The sequence below is a fragment of the Euprymna scolopes genome, chromosome 33 (genome assembly GCF_053919585.1).
Source record: "Euprymna scolopes isolate OS-2025 chromosome 33, ASM5391958v1, whole genome shotgun sequence".
NCBI classification, from domain to species: domain Eukaryota; kingdom Metazoa; phylum Mollusca; class Cephalopoda; order Sepiida; family Sepiolidae; genus Euprymna; species Euprymna scolopes.
This window is the reverse complement of record NC_136514.1, coordinates 29,029,169-29,053,988: the sequence shown is the minus strand read 5'-3', so window position 1 is coordinate 29,053,988 and position 24,820 is coordinate 29,029,169.

Below are 24,820 nucleotides of genomic sequence, written 5' to 3'. Positions count from 1 at the left end.
TTATCTTATTTAATTCCACAATTCCTAAATAGGTGTATCGTCCTTCTCCAACCTCTTTTATCATTTCCCCATTCCAAAGTTTTATTCCTTTACTTTCAACAATTTTTCCCCTTTTCAATTTCAAGGCATCACACTTCTTCATGCCAAATTCCACACTTGTGTCATTACTGAACATTTGAACATTTCTTACAAACTGGTAGCTGGTATTTGGTCTTTACATACAACTTTTTGTTGTTGTTGTTGTTGTTGTTGTTTAAAAAAAAGAAGAGAACATAGGAAGAGAAAGAGTGAGAGAGTTTTGTCCTTTTTATATCTATTTTATCTTCTTTGCTTTTCGATAAGAGACAGTTTTATAGAGAGGAAATTCTTTGTTCTTATTGATTAGTTTCGTTTTAATGATTTCAAGTAATGAATATGAATTAAATTGCAAAACAATAGCGACCAGGCGAATCCTGTTAGTTCCTAAATAAATCATTAACATTTATCATTTTTTTTAATCCTTATTATTAATTCTTAAACGGACAGTTCATTTCCCTTCGTCCCATTAATTCCTTCCTAAATCGTTTTTATTACTTTTGATAGTCTAGAGTAGCAAGCAAAGAAATCGATATAACTGGAGCCAAGAAAATGATTGGATCCGAGGAATCACTAAAGGGCGGTGGGGGGGGGGGTAAGAAACGTTGCAACCAGTATTTCTTTCTATTTACTTCTTTTTTTTTTTTTTTTTTTTGTGAGCAATCATGGCTGACAATCTGCGATCTTCTTTTGCCAGAATTAATTTCTAGAATAATCCCTGCTCTTCTGTTTCTTTTCTTCTCAGATCCGACTTTATTGATATGAATGGGAAAGACGCTATGGTTAGTTATTGTCCTTTGGAAATTAATTACAAACATTTTTTTTTTTTGTTCTCTTTCAAAAAACGAAAAAAAAACATCGTTATTTCTTGTACAGGCTATGCAAAAAGATACAAAAGTTTGGTTTGTTTTATAACGACAAGGTTCACGCGTAGAGTTCTGATAAAGCTTGTGAAAGACTGGATACAAAACGCTATTGTGGAATTGTTTTTATTATTTGTAGAGTCACCGCTTATCAAGCCCCAGAGGTCACTTTAGCATAAAGGTTAGGGTTAAGTTTAATGAGTGTCAAATAAACGATGAGATACCATCGTGACTATCAGTAATGGTAAAACTTAAATAGGGTTTTTAAAAATTTTTTTTAGAGGGCGGCTCAATAGGTACATATTTGTATTAAACTTAAAAACAACCATGTCATAGTCAGCTGTGGAGCAACCCAACGGTATTGTGTTCAACAGACGAACAGTTCTAGGAAAGAAACTTTGTTGCTGGAATTTTCGTTCAATTTTAGTCACTGATGAACTTATTGCATATATCCCCAACAAACCGTCACTGTTGAGGTACCTAAATGCCAAAAAGCTTTCTACTATAATAATTTCTTTCCTCGAACAGCTAGACTTTGAAATTCCCTTCCTGTTGCCTGCTTTTCTGACTGTACTGATGTTCAGAAGTTTAAATGTAATGTAAACCAACATCTTGTTAATCTTTCCTAAGTATGGTCCCAAATAGTAGCTTCTTACGCCCAACTGGCGATATGCCTTGTTTGGCATGAACATAAGTAAAAAAAAAATGTTTATTTTTATTATTATTATTATTATTATTATTATTTTTTTTTTTTTTTTTTTTTTACACATAAATTATGGTGATTGTGTTTTGATTGTGTTTTTGCAGTGATAGTGTTAAAATTCAGTTGGGTGGATCAGAGAAACATAATAGCAGGCCTTTTGTAGAATTCGAAAGGCTCGTCTTTCATGTGGTCACGTGTTCAATTTCTCAATGACTTACAACATTGTCCAAATGTTTTTTTTTCAATGAAATTTATTGAATTTACCGCTTTTGTCAGCTATCTACGATTGCTACATATTAGTATGTTTTCATTGAACCTGTGTAATCATCATGATGTTGTGTCCATGGAACATCAGTTTTAGACCAGGAGTGAGTTTCTACTGGTGCTGCTTTGGCTGATAATTGACAACCTTCTAAAAATTTAAACAACATTCTCAATATCTTTTTTTTTCCTTTTTTTTTTTTTTTTTACATAGGCATCACCACTTATCAAGGCCAAGAGGCCACTCGAGGATAAGGGTTAAAGAGTTTACAGTAGAAATTGGACAATATAGTAACCGTTAGTAATGGAAATTCGGTAATTTTTTTTTTGTTTTAACTTATATGGAACGGCTCATTAAAAACTTGTTTACGTTAGACTTGAAGACAACCATATTGTAGTCAGCTGGAAAGCAGGAAAACGGAAGACAATTCCATAGGCGTGCAGTTCTAAGAAAGAAGCTTTGTTCATGGAATCTACGTTTACGTTTAGGCACAGGGAATTAGTGATAGTGTTTTCTGCTAGACGGGTATTTCTTATGAAAGTTTGGCGAGGGTGGGGCCAGAAATTGGAGCTCAGCCGAGCACTTGCCATGCATAACTTCGTATCAATGCGTTCGTCCTAGACCTTCCAGGATGACCTAAAAAGAAGTCTTTTAAGCACATGCGGAATGACTGCTCTACCTACATACAGTAGTGTATCATTACAAATAGAAAATGGAGACACTGTCATTCCTTTTTTTCTTGTGTTCATTCCACCAAACTTGCTTTTTTTTTCATTTTTACTATGCATCCATCCGTACTTGATGCTCTCTTCACATCGTCGAGCGTAACCGGTAACTCATTAACTGTATTCACGAATATTTCCGTTATTTCTTTTCCTTCTTTAAGTTACATAGGCATCACCACTTATCAAGGCTCAGAGGCCGCTCAAGGATAAGGGTTAAAGAGTGAACAGTAGTCAATTAGACAATATAGTAATCGTTAGTAATGGAAATTCGGTAAATTTGTTAACTTAAGTGGAATGGCTCATCAAGAACTTGTTTACGTTAGACTTGAAGACAACCCTATTGTAGTCAGCTCGCTGGAAAGCAGGAAAACGGAAGACAATTCCACAGGCGTGCAGTTCTAAGAAAGAAGCTTTGTTCATGGAATCTACGTTTAGGTTTAGGCACAGATAAAGAGTGGGGAAGTTATTGAGAGTTTTTTTCAGCTAGACGGGTGTTTCTTGTGAATGTTTGGCGAGGGGGGCATAGATTGGAGCTCAGACGAGCACTTGCCATGACAATAACGATAAAGCAGAGACAGGTTCTCAGGTTGTTCCAGTGTCTTCCAATAATTCTCGGTTATTTAGTATTATTCTCGAGTCTGTCATCAGCATGCGCAATTTTTTAGATGACTATTTTGAAATCATAATTCAATAACACGAGACTCCATCTTAATAGCTCATTCGCGATATAAGTCGGTAGTCTCTTGATACTAAAATTGACAGAAGATTTTTATGATCCGTCTGCAAAATAAACAACCTACCATAAATATACTTATGAAACTTCTTAACTGCAAAAATTATTAGCTAAACCCTCTTTTTTAATATGGCTATATTTTTCTCTGTCAAAATTAAAGCATGCGCAATTGGGTCAGTTGATCGGTCACTTTACTTATGCAAAAGTACTGCACCGATTTCGTTTTCGCCTGCGTCTGCTGTAACAATTATTTCTTTGTTCGCATCATAGTGTATAGTGAGATAATGCTAGATCTGATATCAAATATTTTAAAAAAATTTTTAATGAATCTTAGCATTCATTTGACCAGTACCATTCTTTTGTTTTCTGCATTAATTTATTTAATGCCGTCCTCAAATCGTATAATTTTGTAATGTATAAATTGTAATAGTTTACTAATCCAAGAAATTCCTGAAGCTTCATTTTATTGTCTAGTGCTAGCACATTCTTTATCTGTTAGAGTTGGGTTTCCTTCTTTCTTTATTTATTTATTATTCGCCCTAGATATTCTATTTAATCAAAGCATAAACCACATTTCTCTAACAAAACTATAAGCCTGTATTATTGTATTCTTTTGGATATTTCCCGAGCGTGGTTCTTATGTTTTCTTTTGATGAGAATATCGTCCAAATGCGCCAATGTGAAATCCAACTCAGTCAACACGGTGTCCATTATTTGTTGGAACAAAATGCAAACCAAAAGTTAGTCATTTTAATCTGTATAATCCTATACTATAATATTGTCGGTAAATATTTTGTGCATTATTCGACAACTTTCACTTGCAAATACGCCTCTGGAAGAGCCATTTTTGTGAATATTCTTCTTCTATGTAATTTCGAAAATATATCTTTTGGGGTAAAAAGTTGGTAACAATGGTCTTTTATACAATCATCAAAACCAGCTGAAAAATCAGCACATACTCTCAACTTGTTATTTCTTTTTTAACATGCATTATTGGAGTTGCCAAATCAGATTAATCAACTTTTCAATCACTCCAATCTTTCCCAGTCTCTATTATTTGTTTTCAACGAGTTCTAATGACGACAACAGCACTTTTCTTCTTGCTTTGAAAACCGGCTTAACATTGTATTTCAATTAAAATATAACTTCAGTTTTCTTACAACACCCAACTTCTGAAAATACTTCTTTAAATTTCTTTTTGATTGTTTTGAAAATTTCTCTTATTGATTTGCTTTCTACATATTAAAAACTTCATCTGCTTTTCTCATAGGTTGCATAACATAATCTAATTTATACAGAATAAATTAGTTTTATGCCACGTTAACGTGTAGACTTCCGTTTTGTGCGTTTTATTTGCCAGAGTCACGTTTGTTAATTCTCTTCTGAATTTTAATCCTTTTCCTGATATACCTCTGGCTACTCTATCGGTATTTTGTAACTTATATCGGCCTATTTTATTTCAAGTTACCTCTCAATTAACGACAAATCACTTCCGGTGTTCAATACGAATAAGATTCTCCGTCCATTTATTTCCACGTCAACGTATTTTCTTTTGTTATAGTTATTATTTCTTTTTAAATGCAATTGAATAAAATCTTTCCGGATTTTTGTATTTCTTTTCTTACATACTCTTGCCATATGTCCTTTCTGGTTACAAACAAAACTTTCTGTTTAAAACACACACACACACACACACACACACACACACACACACACACACACACACACACACACACACACACACACACACACACACATATATATATATACAGTTATACATTACTTTCAGTTGGACTTATTTCCTAAACCCCTGAATCTGTGCTATTTCTTTACTTTCAATGCGTTTAGTTTTTAGCTCTCTTCAGTAACTATTTTTACAAAAAGAATATTGTTATGCAATCGCTGTGGCCAGTTGTTCAAAATGCCTTTGTCGAGTCTATATAATGTTTGCGTGCCTTTTGTCACTGGCACAAGTACACTCACACACACTGACAGCGAAGTAAAAATCACAACACAGTTGATCTAAAAATATAAATATATTATATAAATAAAAATATATTATTTTACTCCGACAATCTGCTTTCCTGTGACAAATTGTTATTCTTGTTTTGACGTTTACTGAAAAACGCGATTAGACGGTTGGCTGGTGAGAAAACGGTTATGCGTACTGCATCTCTCTCTCTCTCTCTCTCTCTCTCTCTCTCTCTCTCTCTCTCTCTCTCTCTGACTGACTGATTTTTCTCCGCGACGATTTTATTTATAATCACATTATTTTTCCATTTGAATCTCTAATACGTCCATTGCCTATTGTCTCAACCGTTTGACCGATATCTGCTCAAATATTTCTCGGTCCAATTATGCATTCCGTTTGACAATGGTAGAATACCGAATTCTTAACATTTGAACCCATTTGCGTGCGTGCAACTCATTGGATGTTTTTCTTCCCGGCGTCGCCTTCCAATGTCTTACAATATTACTATAATTCTCTATTAGTGACAATAATCTAGAACGAATTTCTATTTCGTTCTTAGTTGCTAATCCTTGAACAAAGATTAAACAGTACGCAGCACTTAAAACTCATCGAATTCAAAACCCATATTCCGGAAAATTAACTAACAAATATGCGAGCCTGTTTGACTGTGGGACTGACATCTTACATATCAATTTCCGGTGGTGACACAAATTAATGAGGCCACATTCAAGAGCTGTTTACGCTTCCTATCCTCCTCCTGAAGAAGAGATATCATCTCGAAATGTGGAGGCAAACTATGTTCGGAAATAAATAATTGAAATTATTGAAATTCCTTAAATCATCTGTATTCGTTATTTATAGACCGTTTCGATACACTGCATTGCTATAGTCCTCAAACACTGCCTTCTAATAAAACTTAAACATTTAAACATGTCCTCTTTTATCTATTTTATTTTAAATAATTCGCACTGGGAATTAACTCATATTGTATGAAGCAAACTGTAGGGAAACACTCCAGTGGTAATGTGTTCCGCATACAAAAAAAGGGTTAGGGTTATATTGTAAACTGAAGGGAAGATACAACTATAATCACGTTGACTTACTGATTTCCGTAAGATCATCGACGTTAAGCAACGCTGAGACTGACTAATACTACATGGGTGACCATTTGGAAAGACCAGTTGATGTCTCTAACAGAAATCTCTTCATATAAATAATTTTTAATGGATCAATACGTATTGATATGTCCCACGAAAGGGACAGATATCGTTTGAAGTAGATGAGCGGTATTGCTTCAGTTCAAATAATAATCTGGTAAATCACTGTACTGACGCTTGTATATCTTTCGACGTCACGTGGTTTCACCAGTGAATATTTTGTGATTAAAAAGCAGTACAAACCTGACCTCGTATAACGTTATGGTTCAACCAACCAATCACAATCTTATAAGGAAGAAAGCCCCGGATGTACTCATATTTATTACATCATCCCCCCTCCCCTGAGATAATTATTTTTCTCCTGAAATTTACCTTTAATATGTTCCCTTTTGAAAGTCTGGACATAATTTATTCACTTTTTTTCATAATTGATTTTTTACTGTATCCTTGCAGTGGTGACATTTGGTACACTAGTATTTCTGGTCTTGAGGCCGGCGATACCTCCATTGGGAAAACGCTGACTTATCGGAACAGGGATTTCAAACGCGTCATATAGGACTTCCATTAGAATATCTTCGGCACTTCCGTGACCTCTATAGTGTGCCTGGGTCTCAGCTGATTCCAATATCTTTTGCACGGAAGTTTGTTTCCTTTTATGTCATATATGACTTGTCCCAATCATTTTCGTTACAATTCTTTCTTCCCAAAACATTCTTTCAGAGCTAAAGTCTTTGAAAACAAAACTTTGCCACCCGATTACTAGCATTTAGTCATCCGTTTTTCTTTTATTGTTTCTTCGCCGCAATAGACAGCAGCCTATCAAACACAGAACGTATTTTTTTATTGTGAAAATTAATTAACTCTGCTGGCGATAAACGTGAAATCATATTCCGGTTTGGCGTGACTTTTGTAATCTGCCAAAATTTTCTGAATACTTCTTTCATTTGTGTTCACGCCTTGAATTTTTTTTTTCAGGAATCGTTTGAATGTGTCCACGCATTTTTCTGACATTTCATTCGATCTTGATTGGTAAACCGGCGTTGTCACATGTTCAATGGCCAATGATTTGCAGTATTCCTCAAATTCTTTTCGCGTGAATTGGATTCCATTGTCGTTGAATACAGTTTTCGAGATTCCAAAACGACTAAAATTTCGTTAAGTGCGTTTATCGCATTTCTTGTCGTCGCGTGGTTACACTTAAAAATTTCTGGTCAATTTGTGAAATTGTCCACAATGACCAAGAAATACGACCCCTTTGTGGTTCCTGCATAGTCGATATGCAATCGAATCCATGGGACATCCGTCTTTGACTATAATTGAAGTGTTAACAGTGGATCCTTTGCTGTCAGTTGGCATCTTCTGTGTTGTTTCACCACACTTTCTTTGGCTTTATCCATATCGGCCAATACGTTGTAACTTCTCATTAAAGATTTCATTCGTGAAATCCCTTAATGACACGTGTGAAATTCTTTGAGAATTCTCGTTTGCAAAGTAGCTGGCGTTACTACTACTCTATCTGCGTATAGTAATACCTGGTCTCATATAGAAAAAAGTGGCACACCATTTTCCTTTTTATTTTTATAATGAAATTATCGTTCTCCACTGTTTTTTGTTTTTTTCATATCTTGTAGCGTAATCGGAAGTTCTCTAATAGTATCCCATAACAGACCCGACAAGTTACTTTCGTCTCTTAGCGCCGCTATTACTATTTACGAGTGGTTCCGTATATTTAGGTATCAATGCCTACGGCATAATCATGTATGAATGCCTACGGCATGATCACCTTAACACACCGGTTCACCGTCAGTTCACCGAAGTTAAGCAACGTTGAGCCTGGTCATTACTAAAATGGGTGACCAATTTGGGAAGTCCAGGTGCTGTATGTAGGAGGACGTCGACACCTCCCTGTAAGAGTTGCAAAAACCTACACGTCGTCATCTCCTCTAACGGGGATATACATGCGACTGGAGGCCGCTTGTAAATTTCATAATCTCATGGAACTTCTTCCTTCGGAGGAAGCCAGTTAAACCCAAATACACACACACACACACACACACACACACACAAACACACACGCGCGCGCACTCTTGATAACCCATCAGTGTGACCTATCTTCTTTGAAGATACATATTCTATTTTAAAATTATAATTCCATAGAATTACGCCCCAACGTTGTAGTCGATTTGCTGTATGAGTTGGTATACATTTTTCGAACCAAATATTATCAGCTGTTTATAGCATGTGTGCAGAATAAACTCTCTTCCAAATAAAAATCTGAATTCTTTTTACAGCATAAATTGTTGCTATACTCTTTTTCGATTTGACTGTAATTTCGTTCCACGGGCAGTAACGTTTTCAAATCATGTGCTATTGGCTTTGTAGATCCATCCTCAAATTTGTGAAGCAATACAACACAAAGTTCTTAATTACTAGCATCTACCGCTACAATGATTTTCCTTTTCGAGTCCAAATGTGCTAACGATAGGTCTGCTAACAAACAGCATTTATTTTGAGTTAAATATGAAGACAAGAAAAAAGAGCGTTTCATTTAACATTTAAAAGCAACTTTATTTGTCATCTTCGTTAATAGCGTGTACCAGAGAGAAACGGGTTAATAGCTGGAAATGTTCTTGCGTGTAAAAATAGATTTAATGTTACGCCGGCTTGTTGAAGGAGAGAATAGTTCTTTATACACGTGTTGTAGCCAGTAGTCGTCGGGAAGAAGGAGGCCGGTTAAAAGAGAAAGGAAGGGAAAGGTATTCAATGAGTCTACGTGTTGTGGTGGGTATTAGGAGTATGTGGCGGTGCATCGACGAGACCAGTAGCATGATAAAAAAAAGTTTGTGTGGATACCGCACGTGGAAGTAAGTGGGTGTTTAAAGATAGCCATGTTGGCTTGTTATACTCACGTTAGCCTGACGCTAAAAGGCCCTAAGTGAGGTCTGCTGCCAGACAGAGCAGGGAGGAAGAGTTGCCGGTTTCGACTTTTATGTACTCGGTCACATGATTGAGAGTTGGCTTGTGATTGGACAAGCTAGGGAGTCGGTTGATTTAAATCTCGAGCCGCAAGATTTCGCCGCTGCCTGCTATTGTAGCAAGTTGCGACTGCTACAGATTTTTTAAAAGCCTTCTGACCATACACACTTTGTGTATTTTATTTATTTATTCATTTTTTTTTTACTTTAATGGAGCTCTCACATCATATACTTTTGTAATATATATGCTATAGTAACTTATTAACGTCAAAGAAGCCTGGAGTTTAGCAACGTAATCAGGACATGTTCTTAATAGTTTCAGCCTTTTCTAGGTCTGGTTTTATTCTTTTACTTTCAATGATCTGCACTAAATATTTTATCTTCTTTAAGGATAATCAGAACTCAGCTTGAATCCATATTCTTCAATTCTCTGAAATACTGATCTAATCTGGCCTTTGTGTTGCGTCTCGTTTTCGCTTTTAATCAAAATATCATCCAAATATGCGATTGCATATTCCATACCAGCCAACATTGTGTCCATTATTTGTTGGAATAGGCTTGGAGTTATTTTCGATCCAAAAGGAAGACAATTAAGTTTTTAAGTGTTCATTGTCAGGTACTTAAAAACATTCTTCATCGACTTTAACCTGAAGGTAAGTTTCGGACAAATCCAACTTTGAAAACACTGTACCATCGTTTAATATAGTGAAAATATCTTCCGGAGATGGGAGAGGATATACATTGTCTATCAAAATCTCATTCAACTCCGTCGAAAAATCAGCTTGTACTCTGATTTTTTTTTGGGGGGGGGGCGAAAAAAGAAGGGTGGACCTGTAAATTCACCCTTGTCCGTTCGTCCGTTCGTCTGTCCATACTCTTTTTAATAACTACGCCTTGGAGTTTTTTTTTTTTTTTGAAATTTCGCACAAACATTAAATATATGAGTAAAAAAATGACAGAACAGATTTTCCGGGAAAACTCCAGTGTTTCCCCCACGAGGGTTGCCTTTCGGGTTAAAATGGTTAAAATTAACACTTTTGTGCTTATTAAAAATAACTGATGCCTTGGATTTTTATAAAACTTTCTGAAAAGTTGTAACTAACTGATTTCTATATAATTTTGTTTGTCTAAACTTCGCGATAACTCTTGCATGTGCCCCAGTGGCTCTTTTAGGGCTAACAAAACCATTTAATTTTTGGGAATATTTTACCATATTTGTCCAAAAATTTTCTGTGTATGTCTATTTAGCAGTTTTGCATGGCGCTGAACTCAAATTTAAATATGTTAAGGCCTTGGGGACATTTGGGGCTAAATGGAGGCGGGGGGGGGAGGTAAATGATGGATTTAGTCATTTCTTTTTCTTTTTTTTGCATGGTGCAGAACTCAAATTTACATATATATGTAAGGCCTAAAACTGCAGCGTTTGTTCATTTTCACCAGGATTTGACGTCCTCTGGGGATTGGGGGGGGGGCTAAATGGGGAGGGTGGCAAATGCTGAACTTAGTCATTTTTTTATGCCTCCTTCACTGTGCACTCACGGGGGACCATGCATGTTTCACATTTCCTTTTTATATATACGGTTGGTTAATGTTCAATTTGAGTAATCGGCTTTTAAAATTACGCCAGTTTTTTTTTTTTCAAAACTTTCTAATGCCTGATTTATTGCGTCTAGTATCGAAAATGATAGTTTTGTTTGGGATTTATAAAAGAGTTTAAGAATTTTTTTTTAATTCGAAGCCAACTAATGGTTTTGGTACATGGACCAAGCCCCTCTGAGAAAAAGAAAAAAAAAAAACAAATTTGAGAAAATTCGCTTTTCAAATCCGTAATAAGTCTTTCCGTTTGCTTCAACTTATGTTTCTCCACGACGTTAACTTTTTTTCATTTTACATAGGCATCATCACTTATCAAGGCCTAGAGGCCACTCGAGGATAAGAGTTAAAGAGTGTACAGTAGTCAATTGGACAATATAGTAATCGTTTGTAATGGAAATTCGGTAAATTTGTTAACAAATGGAACGGCTCATCAAGAACTTGTTTACATTGGACTTGAAGACAACTATATTGTAGTCAGCTGGAAAGCAGGCAAACAGAAGACAGTTCCACAGTCGTGCAGTTCTAAGAAAGAAACTTTGTTCATGGAATCTACATTTAGGTTTAGGCACAGATAAAGAGTGCGGAAATTATTGATAGGGTTTTCAGTTAGATGAGTGTTTCTAGTGAAAGTTTGGCGACGGGGGACCATAGATTGGAGCTCAAACGAGCACTTGCCATGAAAATAACGATAAAGTAGAGACAGGATCGCAACATCTCTTCCGTGAGAAAGAGGTTGCAGGAAAGAAAAAAAAAAAAAGAATTAACCAGTAATTAATTAATCCGATTATCTTTTCGTTATTTTACATTAAAAAATGAAAATATCGAAAAAATTTATATTGTACGTATCCGTTATGGAACGAAGTTCTCCGAAAAAAAAATTTCACTTAATTTCATCAAGTATTTTTTTTTTTTTTTTTGTTATTGTTGTTGTTGTTTTTTGTTTTTTTTTACAACGAAAAAACAATTTGTTATGATACCGGACAAAAGCTTCGATTTTTAGGAAGAAAAGCTAGTATTAAGGATGGGGAGGGAGTGTCGGCGCTTTAAATTGAGTTATCTCCTCGTGGCGTGTTCAAAAAATTCAAAGATGGTTGATTTCAATGCGCTCTCATAAAAACGTGTTTTTCCGCTGCAAAAAAAAAAAAAAAAAAAAAATACTCAATTAAATTAAGTGAAATTATTTTTCGAAGATCTTCAGTCCAAAACGGATACGTACAATATAACTTTTTTTTATTTTTTTCGATATTTTCATTTTTTAATGTCTCGATTAAACTGTACAAGTACCATTTTTTTTTTAACATTTATTAGACTCTGGCCTAGGTTTATCAAAATTTTAAGGGAATTTTTGATATCCCTAACGCAAAACTGCGAATAAAATAGGAGAAAAAACTCGTAATTTCTCCTTTTAAAGTGGGTTATTTATTTTCTTTATGGAATATACTTCCAAAATAAACTATTAAAGTTCTTTGAAAAATGATAGAAATATTATTTTTTATTTAAAAAACAAAAAACAAAAAAAAAACAGTGTTTACAAAGTGCCGGCGCACCTTCATGCAGCTATATTTTTTTTCTTTTACGTAATGAAATCAATTGAATTTTACGAGTTAAATATTTTTCAATTTTTAAACTTTAAAAATCGATCAAAATTTTTCTATTGGTTCAATTTTTACGATATTTTCAGGGTCAATGTGAAATTTAATGCTCTTTCCAATAAATCAAATATAATATTTTAGACAAACGTTTTTTTTTTATTCACCACCCCCTTTTGAAATGTCTATTAAAATCTAAATAATTAATTTACGTACCAAAGTTTTATATTATCACAAATTGAAGATAAAAGATCAATAAATAAAATATTCTAATTTAAAACAAAAAAAGAAGTGTTTTTTGGAAATTTATCCGTAAAGTCCAAAGTCCTTTTTTTTTTTTAAACACGTTGATATTTTTTTTTAATGGAAGCTTATGTTAAGTAAATATTGTCAAGTAAATATTGGACGCTGACGACAATTTTTTCTATTTCATTCAATGTTTTTTTTTTTTTAGATATTTTTTAAAAAATTTACTCGATAAAGGAGAATTAAAATATATTAAATCAAAAATGTATGTATTTCTTTGAGAAAAGAAAAAATAATTCATCAACTGTTTTTTATAGGCAAAAACTTATATGTAAAATTTGACTATTTCTCACCTATGGGGACACAAATTTCTTCACGCACAAGGCTAGATGGCTAATGCGAACGTGTGGTTTTTACTTCCTTCTGTCCATCCGTAGTTCAAAACAAGAACAAACACTACTTCGTTTCGATAATAACGTAAAAATGCTTACGTGATGGCGGCTTTTTCAAATAGTCGTTTAAAAAATTATTTTATTTAAAAAATAAATGGAATTTCAAATATAAATATGGATAAATTCTTAACAATGAAGAATGGAAGTACACATTGAATAGTATTTTTTATAGGTAAGTGATTTTTTGGAATTTATATATATTTTTTATAATCGAAGTAAGTAAAATTTCGCTGATTTTCTTCAAATCTTTTTTAAAGAAAACCGATTAAAAAAAAACAAATATTATTAAACCTGTTATTTTTTGTAAATGTTGGTCTTTGCTCTTTTAATTGACAAAAAAATTAGGGTTTGAATTACATTTTTCAAGTAGTTATAAGCTTGGAAAGATAGGAGGTCGAATTATTCAAAAAAAGTTTCACGCATTTTTAATGTCGGTTTCTGACACTGCTCACTCTGGCCTTCCTTCGTCATTTTTTGCAGCGTGACTTTTTCCTCTGACAATATTTTCGGTGTTTTTTAACCGTAAAAACAATATATTTTCCCATGTTTTTTCGTTTATTAAGATATCACTTCCGGAATCGAGTAACAGTTCTACGGTTTGCCTATTTATTTTTATATTTACGTAATTTCTTATTTGACCCTCCTTCATTTCGTTCTTAGGTAAAACTACGTTCACCTTCGAGTGCGACTTTGTTTTTACTTATCTCTGTTTCAGCAAACAATGGGAACTTTTATGGCCTACACACCCACAATTAAAAAAAAATCCTTATATGCTTTCCGCCACACTAGGTATTCTCAAAACAATGTAAAAAAAACGGAGCGCATGTTCCCGTGACGTCAGACTTTAGGTGTATCAGAATTTTTGTAGGAATTTTTGACACCCCTAACACGAAACGGCGAATAAAATATAAAAATCTCGCAATTTCTCGGTTAAAAGTGGGTTGTTTATTTTCTTTATGGATTACACTTCCAAAATAAACTATTAAAGTTGTTTTAAAAGTAATAGAAATATATATATTTTTTTAAAAACAGTAATGAATTTTTGGAACTCACAATTTTTCAATTTTTAAACTTTAAAAATCTATCAAAATTTTTCTATTGATTCTATTTTTACGATATTTTCAGGGTCAATGTGAAATTTTATGTTCTTTCCAATAAACCGAATATAATATTTTAGAAAAGGTCAATAAATAATATATTCAAATTTAAAACAAAAAAAAAAAAACGTAGTGTTTTTTAGAATTTTACCTGTAAAGTTTGAAGTTTAAAACCTTTTTTTTTAAACCACGTTATTTGTTTTTTCTTCTTTTTTTTAATGGAACCTTGGTCCTTGCTACTTTAATTGAAAAAAAATTTAGGGCTTTAATTACATTTTTCGAGGAGTTATAAGCTTGGAAAGACAGGGGGTCGAATAATTCACGCCTCCCATTTTGAAATGTCTATTAAAAAGTAAATAATTAATTTATGTACCAAAGTCTTATATATCACAAATTGAAGAGAAAAGGTCAATAAATATATTCAAATTTAAAACAAAAAAAAGTACTGTTTTGTAGAAATTTACCTGTAAAGTCCGAAGTTTAAAACCTTTTTAAAAAAAAAAAAAAACACGTTGATTTTTTTTTTTTTTTTTTTTTTTTTGCCTTTTTTTAAAATGAAACCTTGGTCCTTGCTCCTTTAATTGAAAATAGAAATTAGGGCTTGAATTACATTTTTCGAGGACTTATAAGCTTGGAAAGATGGGGTGGAATTATTCACTATTTTCACGAAATTTCTGACACACCTAGTCAGACTTGTGTTAACTACACGAACTATGAAAAAGCAGAAGCGACTTAATGATTTTAAAACTTTTGTTTATCTTCTTCAAACTGCAATTAATAATTAATCTTTGTTATAATTTTGTTAGGTTTTAAGATTTACACAGTTTAATGATTAATAATATTATAAACATTTGTACATTAAATATGAAATACGGTTTTACTGAATGTTCTTTTTGTTACCTACGGGCTTCCATATTTTGTTCGGTAAAAAGAGACGAACAAATATAAGGGGGGGGGGCTACAAAATGTGCAATAATATTTTCAAATCTGTGCAATAATATTTTCAAATCTGTTTTAATCTGGCGATAAAATAGCTGACAAGAGCCATGTTTATGTAAAAACTTAATATTTAAAATATTTAAACACAATTAATTAAAAATCTATGTTGTAACGGAACATTTTGAAATAATGGAATTTTAATCGTTTTAACCTTTTAAAAATTTATTAATGTTTACAAAGTTTCTTTTCCTTGGCAATTCAACTAATTATAGTATGTATTAATTCGAAAAAAAAAAAACGCTATTAAAAAAAACAATAATATTAAATTTATATCATTTTTTTAATTGAGATTTCAAGGTAAATTTTTGTTCAATACGTGTATTTAAACTTAAAAAAATAAATATCTTTTACTTATTTGAACTCTTATGTCTCATAAATAGAAATTTCGATAGATTTAAATATATTTTGTTCGAATTTCGAAAAAATAAATAGGGGGGGGGGACATGCACTAAAAAAATATTTCCCCTCGTATATTTTACGAAAACTGCATTTTATATGTAATTTCATTCTAAAATGGATAAGTATCGAAAATTTCACGAAAATCTGACCATTAGTTGATTTTTGCTAGATTTATTAAACACAGGTATGTTTTTACGCTCGGAATGCTTACTACATGGGAACGTTATTTTAAAGCGCCAATTATGTGAACACGATTTTCGTCTCGCAATTTCATTATTTTCGTACGATGAAAAAAAATTTGAAAAAATTATTACTGGTTTATTTTGCCCTTCTTTTAAATGGTACAAAAGTTATATTGATAATATTAATTTATAATAAAGTTACATCGTGTTACATATGAGTTGGGGGGAGGGTAATTCTGTGGTGAATTTTGCCAGTCCCTATGCCACACACATTGCATGTAACTTTTTTCTTGATTTGGATTCGACTTTTGTCTTACAGTTTCTATAATTGATATGCTTTTCTCTTCAAACCGATTATTATCTTTTTTATTTATTGGACGCTGTCATTCCTCCGGTACCTTTTTGCAGCTTAACGTTTGAGTCCTGTTTCATAATACTAAGAATTCTTGATTTATTGTTTTTGCCTATTGTGGGAATAACTTTTCGAATCTCTCTTGATGTTATCTTTCCAATTGTTATTGTTGTTCAATTGTTGTTGTTTAAATTGTTATTGTTGTTTTAATTGTTGATGAAATTGTTTATTGCTGCTTCAATTGTTGTTATTGTTCCAATTGCTGTTGTTGGAATTGTTTATTGTTGTTTCAATTGTTGATGAAATTTTTTATTGTTGTTTCAATTGTTGCTGTTGTTCCAATTGTTGTTGTTTAAATTGTTATTGTTGTTTTAATTGTTGACGAAATTTTTTATTGTTGTTTCAATTGTTGTTATTGTTCCAATTGTTGTTGTTGGAATTGTTTATTGTTGTTTCAATTGTTGCTGTTGTTCCAATTGTTGTTGTTTAAATTGTTATTGTTGTTTTAATTGTTGATGAAATTTTTTATTGTTGTTTCAATTGTTTTTATTGTTCCAATTGCTGTTGTTTAAATTGTTTATTGTTGTTTCAATTGTTGATGAAATTGTTTGTTGTTGTTTCAATTGTTGCTGTTGTTCAAATTGTTATTGTTTCAATTGTTGTTATCGTTCCTATTGTTGTTGTTTAAATTGTTTATTGTTGTTTCAATTGTTGATGAAATTGTTTGTTGTTGCTTCAATTGTTGCTGTTGTTCCAATTGTTGTTGTTTAAATTGTTTATTGTTGTTTCAATTGTTGATGAAATTGTTTGTTGTTGTTTCAATTGTTGCTGTTGTTCCAATTGTTATTTTTCCTTCAATTATTATTGCTCTAATTGTTGTTCTTAGAATTGTTTTTAGAGTTCCAATTATTGTTGTTGTCAGAATCGTTGTTCTAAAATGGTAAGTAAAACGTTAATTCTGACATTCACATCATTTTGGACATCATTCTACATCATTTTTAAACCCACGAGAAAAGAAATTACTCCAATTTTTGTAGAAAATAATTTTTCTAGGTACAACCAAGAAAAAATGGGAAAGTTCTTACTTTATGTAAGAATTGAATAAAAGAAATCTTTTTTATACGTTCCTCGCTATGTTAAAAAAAATGTGTGGAAAAAATACTTTCTGTAAGTAACGATAAGTATTTCTAACAATTTTCGTTAGTATATTCTATTTTTTTCCACTTGGGAGTCACCAATTATCAACGCTCAATGGCCACTCGAGGATAAGGATTAATGAATGTAAGGTGGTAGTGTAGTAATTGTTAATGGTGTAAATTGGGTAAAATTTGATTATTTATGGGAACGGCTCAACAAGACCTTGTTTACATTGGATTTGGAGGCTAGCATGTTGTATTCAACTGGGAAGCAGGCCAGCAGAACAGTGTTCCACAAGCGGTCAGTTCTGGAAAAGAAGCTTTGTTCATGGAATCTGCGTTTAGATTTAGGCACTGATAAAGTGGGGGAAATCGTTTATAGTGACTGTAGTTAGTTGGGTGTGTTTTAATGAAAGTTTGGCAAAGGGGAACCATAGATTAGGGTTCAGTTTTCTTCTTTTTTTTCAACTTGCAAGGTCGTTTCGATTAGTTCGTTGTTAGACTTATTTTTCTTTTTCTAAACCTGTGAGCCCGTGTCAACTTCTAAATCGCCACTGATATGTTATGTGAAAGGATATATATATATATATATATATATATATATAATTTAAAGGAGATTAGAATAATAGTCTAAAGAGCTAAGTTTATTTTAATGTAACAGTGAAATTACTAGTTTAATTAAAATACAGGAAATGCTCGTTGTAATTTAGATATATAATAAGCTCGATAGTTAAATGTCCTAGAGCTAATTCAATATTAAGTAAAGTGATTTTCAATTTAAAAATTAAAAAAAAAAATTTTTAATTTAAAAATCAAATTTTAATTAAATTAAAAATCAGTTTCATAAGAAGGAACAACTTTGTTGATTTTTAAATTTAAAAAATTTTTTTTTTAATTTTTAAATTGAAAATCACTTTACTTAATATATATATATATATATATATATATATATATATATATATTAAGTATATATTAATATATATATATATATATATATATATATATATATATATATATATATATATATATATATATATATTAAAATGGCGAATAATTGAGACTTGCAACTCGTATAAACCAGGAGATAAATTTTGTGCACTATGTACAAAAGAGACGCTAAAAATTTTAAAATATGAAGATATAAAAAATACAACCACACTATTAAATTCAAGGCAGGAACTAATATTTACATGCAGTCATAAACGTTGGTTTAAATTTAATAAATATAAACCACCTTAAATCATTAAAAATTACTTATTAGTAAAAATAGATTAGAATTTTTTTTTTAATTAAGTTAGACTAATTATCCCCCTTACACCCTTTAAATAAAAAAGTAAAGAAAATATGACAATTATCTCCCCTTACAACATGTAATTACACAAACAACATTCGAAATATAAACCGTAGCGTCTTTAAATCAAAAGTACGCTAACGGAAATAATTTATTGCACGGGCGCCCCCCCCCTTAAAATTCATCATTCAATAAGGTAAAAAGCTATAGCAAACATCTAAATGAGTATTTTAACCATAGTTCCTGATTTCAAAAAGCGAGAAATTAAAAGGTAAATTTCTCTATATATTTTTATATATATACCTGTATATCTATGTATATGTATATATGTGTGTCTATTTTTTCATATATATGCATGTATATATTTGAAATGTGGTACTTAAAGCAAACTTATAATTTAAATTCAAATCTATATTTTACTCTATTTCTTTTCTATTTTTAACCCATATTAATTTTCTTATAAATTTTAAATCCAGACCTTTATTTCAATTTTTTTCAGATACATCTGCCTTACTTTTAATGCTAGGTTTGTTTATGGTGTCTTTTAAATTTAATAAAAACCCTTCAAAATTTGCTGACGAGGAGACCTTGCTTATTAAAAAACTATATGTAATTATTGTACGTAACTTGATGTCTACCACAATAAAAAGCATTGTTTTCCGAAACGATCGTACAGATAATTGATTTTGATGTTGTTCCTTCTTATGAAACGGATTTTTAATTTAATTATAATTTGATTTTTAAATTTTAAATTATCAATCACATTACTTAATATATATATATATATATATATATATATACATATATATATATACATATATATATACATATATATATATATATATATATATATATATATATATATATATATATATATATATATATATATATATATCGTTTGATGTTGAAGATAAAGCTATAACCACGTTGACAAGCCGATTTCCGTACGACCATCGACATTTAAGCTACGTTGAGGCTGACTAGTTTGGAAAGCTTAGTTGATGTATCTAACAGAAATCTCTTCAAATCAATATTTTAAAGAGATCGCTACTTATTGATATGTTTTGTAGAAAGGGATATATATCCTTTGAAGTAGTCAGTTGGCCTTGCTACAGTTCAATTAATAATCTTTGAAAGTCACCATACTGAACGAGTGATGTAGCCGAAGCTGGTGTTCCTATCGCGAGGCCTGCGTACCTTTCGACGTCTCTCCCTAGGTGACTCCACCAGTCAGTATTTATGGCATAACCAGCCAATCAGAATCTTGTATGGAGGAAAGACGCGGGTGTACTATTATTCATTAAATCTTTTATAAAGGCCAAAAAACTAGTCGAGGATAATGAATGGGATGATCATCAGTTAAAAGAGGAAAAGCATTATGAAAGGATCGGGTATAACTAATAGGATGGACCAAGTTTGAATCGTTGCACCATTCTGTTGACTTTAGATTTGAAGGCGATCATGTTGTAATTTGCAGAGAAACAGTCCCGTGGTAACGTGTTGCACTGTTGCACTTGTGTCTTTGTGGAAATTCCGATTTACGCCAGGCATACGAAGGAAGAAATGTTCTTCTTCTTTTTTTTTCTTGTGGTAGAAAACAAGTTCTCAATTTGAATATTTTACAAGAAGGAACCAGAGATTAGAGCTCAGTCAAGTACTTTTCCCAGAAATTACTACGAGGCGAAGAATCTCAGTTTGTAGAAGTTCCGCTTACTTGATACTTGGCATGGTGAATGAAGTGAAACTTTAGGGATTTTTATCCTCAGCTACCAAAATCAACAGAGATTAGACCATTCTGGTCCCCCGTTGATTTTTGCGGTGGGAGTTTAGTTCTGTGCAGTTCTAGGAGGTCCACCCTCCCGGACCTCTCTTTGAGAATGGGGTTAGTTTATTATTAATCGCCTGATGCGCCCTTACCAGGGAATGACGCCGGGGCTGGCCAGGCATTTCTTTGCAGGTCAGGGTGCCCCTCCTCGGGAGGCACTGACTTCTCAATCCCAGTTTCCGCCACTGGTGTAAGTTCTTGCAGAGGGAGAGAACTAAAAACGTTGGCCCAAGGCCAATGTATATAGTTAGAGGTATATTAAAGAGTTTAGAAGGTAATTAGGGCAGTCTTTAATATCACATAGTCTTTTGTTTTCCAAGATCAGAATGCGAGCCGTTTGCAAATAAGTTATTCTCTGTTATGTTTCCTTTTTCTTCCCAGTGGAATAAAGGCGGCAATTAATTTAGATTGTGGCTGATGATTAAACGTGCCTTGAACGACATTTGATAAATACTTGAAAACTTGAAAATGGTTTCTCGTCAGCAAGCGGTGGTGGCTGCAGGGGGAGGGGGTTGGAGGGGAAGAGTTTGCTGATAAAGAACGAATTCATGATCTCATTTCTCTGTTTAAGTGGGTGCCAACTTTCCAGCTTGTTTGGTCTGTTTGTTTTTGTTACCTCTTTTTTCATTCAATTCATACTACTACTACTACTACTACTACTACTACTACTGTTACTACTACTACTACTACTACTACTACTTTTACTACCACTACTTCTACTACTACTACTACTACTACTGTTACTACCACTACTTCTACTACTACTACTACTACTACTACTACTACTGTTACTACCACTACTTCTACTACTACTACTACTACTGTTACTACCACTACTTCTACTTCTACTACTACTACTACTGCTACTATTATCACTAGTACTAGTACTATTCTACTGCTGCTGTTACTACTACCACTACTACTACTACTACTACTGTTGCTGCTTCTACTACTACTACTCTTTATGGGAGCTCGTAGCGTTTCTGAAAATTCAAGAATACAATTAAAAAATTTAAAAAATGCTGTTTAACAATTTGTATGATACTAGCAGACCGCCCGGCGTTGCCCGGTCGTAAAATACGCATAAATATTGTATTTTAATTAATACAGAAACTGCGACATGTTGTGCATGCGAGTATTATTTTTTTCTAGAGTTCACTTCTTTAAGTAAAAAAAAAAAAAAAAAAAAAAAAAAAAAAATACGGGAATGAGATCGAAACCAAAACCTAAACACAGTGATTCAAGTATGATAATCCGACACAATCTTCAAAAGGTGTTTTTAAACCTATTATTTTTAACATAATGAATCTGTCACGTGAATCATTCGCGCATTGGTGGGACAGTTAGCAAACAGATAAAAAAAAAATCCTCACATACTAATTTTTCAAGTTTGACTCTGGACGTTTTCTCGGGAAGTACTGGGCTGATCTGGTTGAAATTTTGCATGAACCTTTTTTTTGTGATAACATTCTGTGAACTAAATATTATGGTATCCGTTTGATGCACAGTTCAGGATCAATAAGAATTAGTCGCGACAATACCAAATTTACTCTAAAAGTTTTCTCAAAAACTATTCAGCCGATCTGGCTGGAATTTTGTATGGGTCTTTGTTATGTTAAGGTGAAACGAACAAAGTATTGTGGTATCCATTTGATGCACAGTTAGGGATTATTAGGGATTAGTATTTAATGGAAAAGTAGCACAAATTTAATCATATTCAACCATCGATTTGGAATAAAGCATTCATTCTAAGTCAACGGGCTATAACTTTTACCCGCTAACACACACACATATATATATATATATATATATATATATATATATATATATATATATATATATATATATATATATGGGAGATGAGTATTGGCTGAAGAGAGCTTAATATGGGTATCTAAAGCGGTCCCTAAATTATCGGGTTTGAAACCAACGGTATCAATGACTTGTCTCATCTAAAACTTTCTGTAAGTAAAATATAAATAATACGCTCTTATTTTCGGATTTTCCTTATTATTGAGCACTCTGCTGGACTTCTTTTTTCAAAAAAAAAGTATTATATATATATATATATATATATATATATATATATATATATATATATATATATATATATATATATATATATATATATATATATATACGAGCAGATCGGCCGGCATTGCTCGGTCGTAAAATACACTTAAATATGATATTTTGATTAATGCAGATTTCACATATATTATACTGTATTGGACCCAATAGATAGTAATGATTTAAAAAGTAAAAAAAAAAAAAAAAAAATAGACTCGTGCACCATCACTAAGAATCGAAACCAAAACGTTTAGCTTACAATTTACTTTTTACTTTGACGTTAATGCCTAAGCTATAAAGTCATGTTTGCTGCAAGGCTAAAAATTAAAACAATAATCAATAGCTATTACGTTACGCATGCATACACGTAATGCCGTCGTTCGAATTGATTAGGAACGTTTTTCGATTCAATCAGCAAACGTTGTGAGCTGTTCATGGACCACAATGGCCAATAATTTGAACACTTTCGATGATTAACTGGTTTCTATATTTGTTCACAGTATTTTGATGTATGAAACTTTTCTTTCTTATAATAGATGTTGGTTTTATGGTCATTTGAAGAGTGTATACATTTTATTAGGACACCCTGTATGTATATACTAGCAGGGAGACCCGACGTTGCCCGGGAATGAATGAGGATCAAAGAGTATTTAACTCTCCCATATTTTATTGTCATCGAAATCGGTAAAATCGCACATTTTTCTATTCCCCTCGCTGCTACTTACTCCACAATTCATTGTAATTTACATTTTAGTCTACATTGCACTGTAGAGAACTTACTGTTGATTTTATAAAGTTATGTTTATATAATGGCTTGAATAAAAGTTTAAAGTACAGAAGACAAGTATCATGGTTCAATTGTGCTCTAAACAGAAAACATTCATTTCGAACACGCCCCTGTCATATCAAATAACCTACTGTTGATTTTATATGCCAGGCCTTTCTGCTTGTGCGGTAATAAAACTTCTCAAATGCACTTGTGATGCTAGGCTGTATATAAGGCGTTAACTTTAGTCAAAATCCTCTGTTCATTTTTTCATCGGATTTTTTTTCGATTATCGATACTTATCGAAGACATTACGATAAAAAAAAAAAACTATCCAAGAACTCTGCCAGGCATATAAAGTACATTTGTGTGAAATTTCCAAAAAATCGGCCGAGCCGTTTAGGAGTCCATAGGGAACGGGTCAACATACACACGTAAAGTTTCTTTGATATAATAGGATATATCTTCTTTTTTTTTTTTGGAACGAAGGCTGCAAACTTTTGCATACCCCTTATTGTAATTTCAATAGTGACAATGATATCTGAGATGGAAACACAACCCCTAAAACTTCGCTACTCACTGATTCAAAGGTCAAGTTCAGATAACATTCTAATTTTTATGATATCCTCCACAATGTTTGGCTTGTTTCTTTTATATGTCATGCAAACCGTTTTGGGCTTATTTAAGACGTGAACACGAACAATTATATTTTGTCGAATGTATCTAGGACAACTGAATGGATTATTTGAAATGTGTGTTACGTATTTCGATGCGTTGTTTTAAATATGTACTAGTTTATACCCGTTCATAGAGCGGTGTTCGCTGGTACAACCAGATATCGGTTCCCTGACTTAAATGCAAACTCAACCAAGTTGTGCAAAGCCAAAACAAAAACCTTTTTCTCTACAAAACAACCAAACCAAACACCATGAATAAATATTTGAAGATATAAAGAACTTGAAACATAAACGCTTTTGCTAAAATAATCGAACTTCTGTCTGATGCTAGATGCATGAAATAAGTAAGAGAAATTGTGTTTGTCGTGCACAGAGGAATCAGAGATTGGAACTCAGTCGAGTATTTTCCATAGAAATAACGGTAGAGAACGGTAGAGAAGAAAGCATAGCGACACTATCATTAAATATTTGAAGGTATAAAGAACTTGGGGCATAAAAGCTTTTGCTAAAATTATTGAACTCATTAAACAGAGTGTGTATGAGCGCATGGGAAAATATCAGTGGGAGCTATAAGATAGCTGGCTTGCGAAGATATTAGCAGCAGTAGCCGAAAAAAAAGCACATATGCAAATTTGGAAGTGTGCATAGCCTTGCGCGACAAGAAAAAGAAAAAATGGA